Genomic DNA, 13,026 nt, shown 5'->3' on the forward strand with positions numbered 1-13,026 from the left:
ATAATTACTTAAAGGTATATTTACAAAGACACCAATAAAATTAAAATACGTAAAAATAAAACATAGTTTTTAAAAAGATGTTTAATTTATAACTTTTTAGCACTTGACATGTTTCAACACGCAGATGCTGCCCTGGATACACTCACCAGGTTATGCCAAGAAATCTGGAGGACAACTATCTGGTAAACTGACAGAAAAAGATCTATATTTATTCCCATTCCAAAAAAAGATGACCTAATAGAGTGTGGAAATTGTCAAACAATATCATAACCTTGCTTGCTGAAATACGAAGACATGAAGTGTCTGCTTATAGAAGGTCAAGGACTGTAGTCTTCAATATGGATTGAAGCTAAACATCAAGAAATCAAAGATTCTCACCACTGGGCAAATTGACAGCTTCATGATAGACAAAGAGGAGATTGAGATTGTTGATACTTGCTTGGTTCCACAATCCATATTCTTGGCACCAGCAGTCAGGAAATCAAAAGACAAATTGTGTTGGGAAAATCTGTTTTCAGGGACATCATGCTCAAAAGCATGGAGGGACAGTGCAGGAAAGAAAAATCCACCATGAGATGGATTGTCTTACTGACTGGAGAAATGAACATAAGTATGCTGGTGATGGTGAGACTGACTCAGGATAAAATAGGATTCAGAGCTAATATACATAGGTTCACTAGTGTCAGGCAACTTGATGGCACATAAGAACAGGAGTGTCAAAGAGGTTATCTAGAAAAGAGTTTTGTTTTGAGCTAGAACTATTGGAATTCACGTTTATGAGTGAGCATGTAAATATAGTTAGGAATAGTCTCAAAAGCCTATTTCATATATTTTTATTGCAATAGAGTAGTCAGTCTCATAATTGCTTCTCCAGCTGGTTCTTGATAAGCTGTAAATTGCAAGATGGGAAATATCCCATGGAGCAGCTGATGGATCCAAGTTGTCAGACAGTAGTTTGAGTCATTGGTGTAGTATGCAACTCTTTAGGGTATATGGCATCAGAGAGACTCAATAGATACATATAAATTGAGGAAAATTTAGATAAATATCTAAGTATATCTAACGGTATAATGAGTAAACATTAACTCCCATAATATCCTGATAATAGAAATGAAAAATACTTCTTCACATATAACTGAGGTAACTGGACTTTTTTTTTTTTTAGAAAAGACTTGTGTTGCTGTTGTTAGATGTTGTTGAGTACAACTCATTACAACCCTATAAAGAGCAGATTTGAAACTTGTCCTCTCCTGTACCATACTCATCACCTCTGACACACTTGAGTCTATTGTTCTTTATTGGTAAAGAACCTAATTCTTTACCCAGGAGAAAGTAGAAGGCTGGTAGATTCATTTGTATAGGTTATGACATAAACTGTTTGGAGCAAGATAAGAACTTTTTTTTCTGCAATCAATAATTTAGTCATTGCTCATACCTTTTTACAGAAAACCAGAATAACATAAATGACAATTATATACATGGATCTTACCTAAAGGAATATACAAGTATCAAATTGGTTTTATCTATAGAGAGAGACAATACAGAACTCATTATCCGCTGTCTAAACAAGCATTGAGGCTGATGGTGGAACAGAACATTAATTGCTCATATGCAATTTAAATTGCAGCAATATATATATATATATATATATATATATATTAGGCAACTATTAAGAACTTTTAAAAGAATAAATGAACATATTTTTTCTTTTTTTAAAGAGATGCTTTCAGACAAGTTTTGAAGGACTGGAAAATTATCCTTCCATATACGAGTCTCAAGAAATAAGAGAAAAGAGAACACTCAAGTTTCAGAGTTGTTGTTGAGACAACTTTATTGCTTCTGACACACCTATCCTCATTACCTCAGTCACTGAGTAAATCCATCTTAATGAGAGTCTTCCTCTCTTGTGCTGTCCCTCTACCATCCCAAGCAAGATGTCCCTCTCAAAGGATTGGTCGATCCTTGCAAAGTATGTCAGATGAAGCTTCATAATCCTTGCCTTCAAGGAGCATCCTGGTTTCACTCTCTCTAGGAAAAATCTGTTTGTTCTAGCAGTCCATGAAATATTCAATACTTTCTACAGCACCATTACCCAAATGCATCAATTCTTCTTCTATCATCCCTAGTCATTGTCCAGCATTCTGATGCATAGCAAGTGATAGCAAAGACCACGTCCTGGATCAGGAACACTTTATTCTCCAGACTGGCATTGTTGCTCTTCAGTACTCTGAAGAGGTCCCTGACAGCTGACTTTCCCAGAGCAATTCATATTTTAATTTGCTGGCTACTGGCCCAGAAGTTTTTATTTTAGAGAGAAGCAAACTGAAGCTGTTAACATTCTCAATTTCTTCACTGTCTATTATGAGGCTCTTTGTTTTCAGACCAGTGATGAGAATCTTTGTTTTCTTGATGTTGATGAGAATTTTTGTTTTCTTGATGTTGAACTTCAATCCATATTGAAGGCTGTAGTCTTTGGCCTTCTGCAGCAAACATTTCAGATTTTCCTTGGTTTCAGCAAGCAAGGTTGTGTCATCTGCATAATGCAGGTTGTTGTTGAGTCTTCCTCCAATCCATAAGTCACATTTCTCCTCATAGAGCCCAGCCTCCCAGGTGATCTGTTCTGCATAAAGATTGAAAAGTTATGGAGATAGGATACATCCCTGGCGTATACCCTTCCCAATTTTGAACCATGCAGTGTTTCCTTGGTATGTTCTGACAACTGTCTCCTAGTCCAGATATAGGTTTCACATTAGCATGATCAAGTGTTCTGGGATTCCCATTCTTCTCAGAGTTAGCCACAGTTTGTTGTGACCCACACAGCCAAATATCTTTGTATAATCAATAAAACATAGATAGACATTCTTCTGGTACACCCTGCTTTCTGCCAACATCAATCTAACATTAGCTACAATATCCCTTGTACCACAACCCCATCTAAACCCAGCCTGAACTTCTGAAAGTTCTCTGTTGATGTGCCGTTCCAGTAATTTTTGGATAATCTTCAGCAGAATCTTATTTGCATGTGATAAGAATGCTATTGTTCGATAATCTCCACACTTTGTGGGATCACCTTTCTTTGGAATGGGAACAAATATAGATCTCTTCCATTCAGTTGGCTTGTGGTTGTTCTCCAGATTTTTTGGCACAACTTGGTGAGCACATCTAGGGCAGCATCTATTAATTGAAATATGTCAATTTGTATACCATCAATCCCTGGGGCCTTATATTTAGCCAATTCTTTCAAAGCAGTTTGAACTCTTCCTTCATCACCACAGGCTCTTGCTCATATGAAACACTTGCTTCAGAAGATCAAGAACTGCAGCTTTTGTTATGAATTGCATCTTAGTATCAAGAAAATAAATGTCCTCACAAAAGATCAACAGTCAACATTACAATAAATGGAAAAGGATTAAAAAAAACAATGATTTATGTTACTTGGATCAACAATCAACATCCTTGGTACCACTTGTCAGGAAATCAGGAGATGTATTGCTTTGGTCAAGTCCACTGCTAGACACTTCTCCAGAATGTTTAAGTGATGTAAGTTTGAAGACTAAGATGCACCTGACTTGGGCCATAGTCTTCTCAATCGCCTTCTATGCATCATAAAATTAGACAATGAGTAAGGATGACAGAAGAATTGATTCCTTTTAGTTGTGGTGTTGGAAGACTGCTGAGTATTCCGTGGATTGCCGAATGAACAAACATATTTCTTATAAAAAGTGTAGTGAGAGTACTCCTTGGCGGCAAGGACGCTGAAGTTTCATCTTCCATGCTTTTAGTATGTAGCTAGGCAAGGCTATTTGGAAAGGGATCCTATGCTTGGAAAAATGGAGAGTCAGCAAAGGAGAGGAAGACCCCAATTAAATGGATTGACAGGATGACTTGGTTTCTTGTATGTCAGAGTTGAAGATGGCACAGGATATAGCCGGGTTGAGATCAGCTGTTTATACAGTCATTAGGAATTATACTCTACTTGAGGGCATCTAACAACAACATCAGTCCATTGATGAGAATTTCTCCAATAGGAATGGGCAAATCAGAAAATGACTATCTAAAATGGGAAATTAATTGAAAAAGAAATAAAGAATTAAGTCATAAGGAGTGAATAATCATTCCTCCATACTATAATGAATGTAGATTATTGTAAAGAGAAGATTGATCCTTTAGATAAAAAGAACAATGATTAGAAAAGCAGGGCGTGTAGTAGGATTTTTTAAAAATGCCTTTTTTCTAGTCATTGCCTTAGCCCCTTCTGAAGACACTATCTCCACCTACCTCAACTGCGGACATATGACTCATTTTGATCAATGTCTTCTATATCATGAACGGCTATGAAGGCAATTTGAGAGGGAGGGCTGGCTATACTACGGAAAGACTATGGTATGGCTTAGCCTGATGGACTCCTGAAGACAGAGCCAGAGTTAAAGATTTTGTTTGCTCAATGATTGAAATAAGAGCTGACTGCTATGAGACAAAGCTTATTGGGCAATTGAGGAAACCAGAGATTTCTTGTATTTGTGCTACTGGACTGAACCTGGTCTTTCATTTGTGTGACTGAGACACTGTCTGAACTAATAGAAGGATTGTATGTTCTTGTTAATCTGGCTTGGGGCTCCCATTCACTAAACCTAGACTTTCACTGTGTGATATGCTTTGCTTCCTCTACCCTTCGACTTATTTCTCTAATTAAACCCTATAGCTGTGAGTAAAGTCAAGTATGTGGATCAATTTCCAATGAACATTTGATCCAGTAATTAGTATAAATAAGTGAAAGAGCATGGGGGATATTGGGGAGATCAGACATGTCTGGTCTTGTAGCTCTTTGTTTAGTACTGTGGATGTCATTGATGGCAACAGTTTCTCTTTTTAGATTTAATAGTGGTTGGACCTCGCCTTCTCTAAGCTGCATCTGTTTCTTTTACAAGCACTAAATCAATGCAATAGATATAGTTTTTAAGTACCCACAAATATATCAGAGATTATGAGGATGGCACAGAATAGGGCAGGATTCAGATCCATTGTTCATATGGTCACTATGAATCATAGTGGACATGATGGCACATAACAACAACACATACATTTTTATTTTTAGAATGTTACTAGAATAATTTAATACTCTTCCCATCATATAAACTTGAAGTATACTTGTTGTTATGTGACATTGAGTCACTTGTGAATTACAGAGACCCTGAGTACAACAGCTCTAAGCCCACTCTATCTTGAACTAGTTTCATCATCTGTGATGACACACCTACTCTTATTATCCTAGCCACTGAGTCAATTCATCTCATCTAGGACCTTCCTTTCTTGTGCTGCCCCTCTACCCATCTAAGCATGATGTCCTTCTCTAAGAACTGGTCCCTCCACATGCCCAAAGTATGTGAGACAGAGCTTTAAAATCCTTGTCTCCAAAGACCAGCCTGGTTTCACCCTTTCTTACTTCTTTAAAAAAAAATCCAAACAAAAAAAAACCCCACTCTTTTCTATCATTTAAAGTTTAGATTCTTTCTCTTTTTGGACACTCAGCAAGAATAAAAGTACTGTTGTTAGCATTCATTTGTATACAAGTCAGACTTCATCTTGTTATTTTTGTTGTATTCAGTGAAGTCACCTGTGACTCATAACAATATTATGTACAATAACTCCAAAGCCTATCTTGTCTTAAGCCACTCACTGACTTTGATGCACCTACCCTCATTGCCCTAGTTACTGTGTAAATCCATCTCATCCAGGGTCTTCCTCCACCCTTCCAATAATGATGTCCTTCTCCAAGGATTGATGTCCCTCCTGGCCAAAAGCCCAAAGCATGTGAGATGAAGCTTCAAAATCCTAGCCTCCAAGAAGAAACTTGTTTTCACCCTCTCCTAGACAGACATAGTTGGTATATTCAAGACTCTTCTCCAGCACCACAGTTCAAAAGCATCTCCTATCATCTTTAGTCATTATGCAGCTCTCTGAAGAATAGCAAGGAACTACAAAGACCATGGACTGGATCAGGCACGCCTTAGTCTCTAGCCTGACATCACTGTTTCTCAGAAATCTGGAAAAGTCTGTGACAATAGATTTATCTAATGCAATTTGTCTTTTGATTTCCTGACTGCTGGTGCCAAAAGTGTTGGTTGAGAAGCCGAGTAAGCCGAAACTGTTAAAAAAGTCAATCTCTTCTCCATCCATCTTGGTTCTGTCAGTTGACCCAGTGGTGAGAATCTTTGTCTTCTTGATGTTGAGCTTCAATCCATATTGAAGATTGCAGGTTTTGACCTTCTGCAGCAATTGCTTCAGGTATTCCTCAGTTTTGTATAGCGACGTGACTGAAATAAGTCAGTGAAAGTAAGATGAGGTTTAAAGTTATAACTTTATTCAAGTGGAGCTCGGCTGAGTCCTCTGTCCTGAAGGGACAGAGCAGAGAATTTGCAACCTCGGGGGGTTGGGATGGGGTTTTTATAACGGGGTCTTTAGGAAGAAGGAAGTTGCATTCCATTTCTTAATTTATGGTCCATGGTTGGCTCCTCCCATGGTTGGCTCCTGGAGGTTAGCAAGGTCCTTTGTCCACCTTATCAGCAGTAGGCAAGGCCATCCAGTTTGAAGTCTGCATTCTTGTTCTCCCTCCTGGCCTCCTTGCCTGGGCCTAACAAGTTTCAGCAAGCAAGGCTGTGTCATCTATATAATGTAGGTTACTGAAGTCTCCCTTCAAACCAGATGTCACATTCCTTCTAATAAAGTCCAGCCTCCTGAATGATCTGTTCTGCTTATAGATAAGAAATTACTGGAACAGTACATTGACAGAGAACTACCAGAAATACAAGCTGGGTTTGAAGAGGCCATGAAACTAAAGACATTATGGCCAATGTCAGATGGATCTTGGCAAAAAACAGAGTACCAGAGGGATATCTATGTTTCATTGACTATGCAAAGACATTTGGCTGTGTGGATCACAACAAATTATGGTTAACCTTGAGGAGAATAGGAATCCCAGAATACTTGATTGTGCTTGTGTGAAACCTATATATTTTTTTTTGAAACCTATATTTTGACCAAGAAGCAGTCCCTTAGAACAGAGCAGGGAAACATTGCATCGTTCAAAATCAGCAAGTCAGTGTGTCAGAGATGTGTACTGTCTCCATACCTTCAAATTTCATCTTAAGTATCACAAAAAATTGATCTAGACAGACTTTTCTCCCCAACTCATTAGGTACATTTCTCCAGGCAAATTCCACAGAAAGAATATGCACATGGTTTATGTAAATAGAGTAAATGTATTGTGTGAACAGAACTTTGCATAAAATACACACTAACAACATTGTACTTCATGGCATTATTAAAACAAATAGTAAAACTTCAAAGTTTAAAAAAAAGACAATATAGAACTTAATTGCATAATGTAGGATTACACACACATACAAAAAAACAACAGACAAACACACACATATTCTTTGCCATCAAGTCAGAACAGACTTATAACTGATCCTCCAGTAAGTTTCAGAGGTAGTGGATCACACTGAAAGAGGCTGACCATATTACTCCTGCAGAGTTGCTAGTGTATTTAAACCACCTTCCTTTGGTTTGACAGCACAACTTCTCATCCAGTGGCCACCAGAGCTCCATAATGCTCCCTGAGGAGCAATACAAAAAAACTCATTTCAGTGAATATTAAAATGCTGTTTAGATAAGCTCATCTATATAACATAAATATTTATTTAAAGTTTATTTTGTTTATGACAACATAAAGTGTTTATTTTTCCATTCAAAAAAAGAACAAAATCAATATAATATTAAAGATGAATATAACATTTAAATAAGAAGTTTAATATCAGTCAATTAACTATGAGAATAACTTCCATTATTATATGACTTTGAGACCTTAGACATTTCTGATGAGAAGTCCTTTCAAACAGTGCTTCTGTTTCTAGAATCAGTTTTTGGAAATAACCCCAAATAGTCCACATACCTGAAAACTGAGAGCAGGATTCTTCATACACCAGGAATGCAGCAAAATGAAGCACAGCGGGGAAGGCACATGTGGCATTTCACATGGGAAAACAGAACTGAGGTTCATTTTGTATTTCTATTTAATGATAAAAATCCAGAGACAACAAAATCAGAAAGCTTGAAACAATCATAAAATCACTAAGGGTTCCTGAAGCTCCCAATCTGGTATAGTAAGTCAGTTTAAATGGTAATTATGAATATTTAAAATTGGCTAATCAATAGGTCACATATTACTTCTTGTCAGTGCAAATTCTAAATAGAAAAAAGGTTAACTTTTCTTTTTTAACAGACATCATGAAAAACTAAAGAATTCCTTTTCCTTATAATTTTATGGATTATGAATGGCAAAAAAATTAAGGCAAGTATGTACAAAATCCTAAATACCTATACACACATGTTCTTCATCCCTCTCCAATGGATGTATGACTATTTTTAGGACTATTTAAACTGCCATTTTCAAACAAGTGAGGTAAATTTTCCCTACCTGGTGGTTTCTGTCTGTTCTCTAATCACAATTCTGAACATTTTTAATTTTTTTTAATAATCTTCAACAGGATTTTGCTTGTGGGTGACATTGGTGATATTGTTACATGATTTTCACACTCTGTCATATAACCATTTCTTGGGATAGGAATAAATATGGACCTCTTCCAGTCAGTTGGCCAGGTGGTTGTCCTCCAGATTTCTTGACACAACCTGGTGAGCACATCTAGAGCAGCATCTGTTTGTTGAAATATGTCAGTTGGTATACTGTCAATTCCTGGAGTTCTGTTTTTTGCCAAGTCCATCAGAGTAGCTTGAACTTCCTCTTTGATCACTATTGTCTCTTGATCATATGTTATTTCATGAATTCTTCTGTGTCAGCCAATTCTTTTTGGCACAGTGACTCTGTTGTATACTCCTTCCATCTTCTTTTAATACTTCCTAGGTCATTTAATATTCTGCCCATAGTGCCATTAAGTATTACAACTCGAGGCTGGAATTTGATCTTTAGTCCCCTCACGGAAAGAAATGCTGAGTGAGTTTGACCCTTTCAATTTTCTGACTCCAGCTCTTTACCTATTTAATTGTATGCTTTGTTTTGTCTTCCCAAGTTGCCCTTTGAAATATTCTGTTCAGCTCCTTTATTTCTTGATTTATTATTTCCTTTACTTTGGTTCCTAAGTACTCTAGTGCCATATTCAGAGTGTCTTCTGACATCCATCTCAGTCTTTTCTTTCTCTTCTTTGTAATGACCTTTTGCACTCTTTGTGGATGACATTGTTGATATCCTCCTACACTTTATTTGCTCTTCACTCTTTAGTGTTAAGGCCTCAGACCTGTACCTGAGATGGTTTTGAAATTCAGGTGAGATAGACTTAGGTTCAAATTTTGGTTCCTCTGTATTTAATTCAAACTTCTTTTCCTTTAGTTTGAACTTGCATGAGTAGCACAGTCAGCGCCTAGTTTTCACAGCTGATAATTAACGTCTCCAACAAGTCTTTCCCCAGATGTAAAATCTGATTAGATGAAATACATGTGTATAGTCTGTGTTTATGTTTCTTATAAAAGGTATTTGCAATGGATAAATCATTGATTTTTACAGAATTCCATCATTCTGTCTCCAGCCTCATATCTGTCACCAAGTCCATGTTTTCCAACTGATAGGGTGGTATGTTTGTCTTATAGATATAAGACTTATCAAAAAAGAGGGGGGAATTATAGGGTGGTATTAATAAGTTCGGAATTCTCTATATAGGCATCAGTAATAAAACTATAGTTATTTTTCTTCAGCCTGCAAAACTAGTTGCTTAACCTCCAATTCTTGTTTCCTGTCTTTAGTCATGCAGAGTAGTTTGATCTGTTTACCAGAAGAAGAAATACATCTATCCTAGATCCTGATGAAGTTAGTTCTCCGGTCATATGTAAAATATATCTTAATCTGCCTGTTCACCAGGAAAAGAACTGGGGTCTTCCTGAATTACTGAAAAATAGATAGGAACTGTCCTTTTCAGATGTAGAAATTACCTTTTTTTTTACTAACAAAAGTGCACTGTTAAATGAGCTGGAGTTTCACCCTAGAATACAAGGTCATGACCACACTCAGATGGGAGGCAGTCTTAGAGGTGACTCAATGTCTCCAGGATCTGTGTAATAAAGTGCATTTATGGATATTGCAGTCCCTTTGTCATATTGGCGACTGACTACAGAAAGAACCACTTGCATTCAGTGACACAACTACTCTTTATTATTCCCTATTTCTAACTTTGCATTCTGGTCACCCATTATTATTAATGCATCTTGAATGCATGTTCAATATTTCTGACTGCAAAAGTTGATAGAAATCATTTTTCCTCCCCTTGATCCACTATTATATTCACTGTGTTGATCAATTTTATTTAAATCTTCTTCTCTTTTACTGAGTCTTCTCCTTTCCAAACATGATTTCTTTTTTTCCAAGGACTATCTCCTCCTACAAAGATTCTCACCAATGGGCCAATTGGCAGCATCAGTATGGACGGTGAAGAGATTGAGATAGTTAACAGTTTTTGTTTACTTAGTTCCACAGTCAACACTCTTGGTAATAGCAGCCAGGAAATCGAGGAGAAAATTGCACTGGGAAAGAGATCTGTGAGGGACCTCTCAAGAGTACTGAAGAGCAACGATGTCAGGCTGGAGACTAAGGTGCACCTGATCTGGACTCTAGTCTTCGCAATTACGTGCTATGCATCAAAGAGTTGGACAGTGAATAGGGTTGATAGAAAGAGAATTGATGCCTTTGAGCTGTGGTACTGGAGAAGAGTGTTGACTATACCATGGACTGCTAGGAGAACAAACAGGTTTGTCCTGGAGAAGGTGAAGCCAGAATGCTCCTTAGAGTCAAGGATTCTGAAACTTCATCTGACATATTTTGGGCATGTTGCAAGGAGGTACTGGTCCTTGGAGAGGGACATCATGTTTGGCAGAGTGGAGGGGTGGTGAAGGAGAGGAAGACCTTTGATGAGATGGATCGATTCTGTGACTGGAGCGGTGGGAATAAGTGCGTTTGAGATGACTAGGTTGGCACAGGATAGAACAGCATTTAGAGCTCATGTACATAGGGTCGCTATGAGTCGCAAACAACTCGATGGCACATAACAACAACAACAATAACAACATCTCCTCCTACAAGAGGTTCAAGCTTGATTTAGAAGAGTATTGCACCGGGGATATCATTGCTGATGTCAGATAGATCCTGGCGGAAAGTCAAGATTATCAGAAGTATGTCTATGCTTTATTAACTGGGCAAAGATATTTATCTCTGTGGTTCATAACAAATTCTGGGTAACTTTGAGAAGAATAAGAATCATAGAACACTTATTTGTGCTCATGTGAAACCTATACCTAGAGCAAGAGGCTGTTATGCAAAGAAAGCAAGGGAATACCACCGTGTTTAAAATTAAGAAAAGAGTACATCAGAGATGTATCCTCTTTCCATTCCTATTCAATCTGTTTGCTGAGCAAATTATATAACAACCTGAAATTTATTAAGAAGTATATGGTGTCAGGACTGGAGAAAGACTTATCAATAATACATGTTATGCAGATGACAATCTTGATTGGTAAAAGTGAGGAGGACTTGAGTCACTTATTGCAAAAGACCATAGAATATGGCCTTCAATATGAATTGTATTTCAGTGTCAAGAAAATAAAACTCTAACCATTGTCTATTGGTATAGAAAACATCATGAGAGATGGAGAAAATTTAAAGTTGTCAACCATTTAATTTTACTTTGATCCACAATCAATACCCTTGGTATTAGTAGTTAGGAAATCAGGAGACATTTTGCACTGGAAAATCTGCAATCAGGGACCTATCCAAATTATCAAGAAATAATGATGTCAGTTTGAGGGTTAAGCTGTGTATGATCCAGGCTGTGATCTTTTCTATCACTTGGATTGCATCTGAGAGCTGGACCAATGGATGCCATAAGAAGAATTGATGTCTTTGAGCTGTGGTATTGGAGAAGAGTACTAAGTATCCCATGGACTGCTAAAAGAACAAACAGATATGTCTTGGGGAATGTGCAGTCAGAGTTCTCCTTGGAGTCATAGATGAGAAAGCTTCCTCTCACATGCTTTGGCATGTTGCTAGGAGAGTCTATTCCCTGGAGAGTGACAGAAAAGTGGAGTGTCAGCAAAAGAGAGGAAGACTTACAACTAGTTTTATTGATTGACACAGTGACTCATGCAACGGATTCTAGTATGTCAGGCGGTGTGAGGATGGTACAGGATAGGACAGGGGTCAGATCTGTGTGCATGGGGTCACTATGGGTCATACTTGACTTGATGGCACTTAATAACAACAATTGTTGACTTATAGGTTTAACTGTTTTAGGATAATCTTCATCAAGGTTTTACTTGAGGTGCTATTAGTGATAATCCAAATGTCAAGAGTTTAAATCATCAGATTGCTCTGTTAGACAAAGGTAGTCTATCTCCACCTGCAAAGATATAGTCTTAGAAATCCAATGGAGGGCTGTTTTTGTTTGTTTGTTTGTTTGTTTTTTACTTGAAATGTGCTCAACAGTAATGGATTTACTTTTTGGAGTTTTTACTCCTCAAACGAGCAAACGTAAAAAATAATATACATGCTGCATTATTGTTGTTGTGTATCGTTGAATTGGAACTAACGTATGGCTGACCCTTCAGTGGGTTTTCAAAAGCAGCTTAATTGCCCGGGAAAAGATTGCCTTTGTCCTGTGAAGCTGTTGGTGAATTTGAACCACATTGCCTTTGGGATAGCATAAGATCTCCTTACCACTAGGCCACCAGAGCTACCTATATATGCAATGTTGTTGTTGTTGTTATGTGCCGTGAAGTTGCTTGCAAGTCATAGCGTCCCAATGTACAGCAGCCCTAAACTCGGCTCTGTCCTATGCCAATCCCACTGTCTCTGACACACCCTCCTGATTACCCCAGTCACGGAATCAATCCACTTCATAGAGGGCCTTCCCCTCCTGCGCTGTCCCTCCACCCTCCCAAGCATGATGTCTCTTTCCAAGGACCGGTCCC

The sequence above is a fragment of the Elephantulus edwardii genome, unplaced genomic scaffold (genome assembly GCF_000299155.1).
Source record: "Elephantulus edwardii isolate Elephantulus edwardi_28Jun2011 unplaced genomic scaffold, EleEdw1.0 scaffold00002, whole genome shotgun sequence".
NCBI classification, from domain to species: Eukaryota; Metazoa; Chordata; class Mammalia; order Macroscelidea; family Macroscelididae; genus Elephantulus; species Elephantulus edwardii.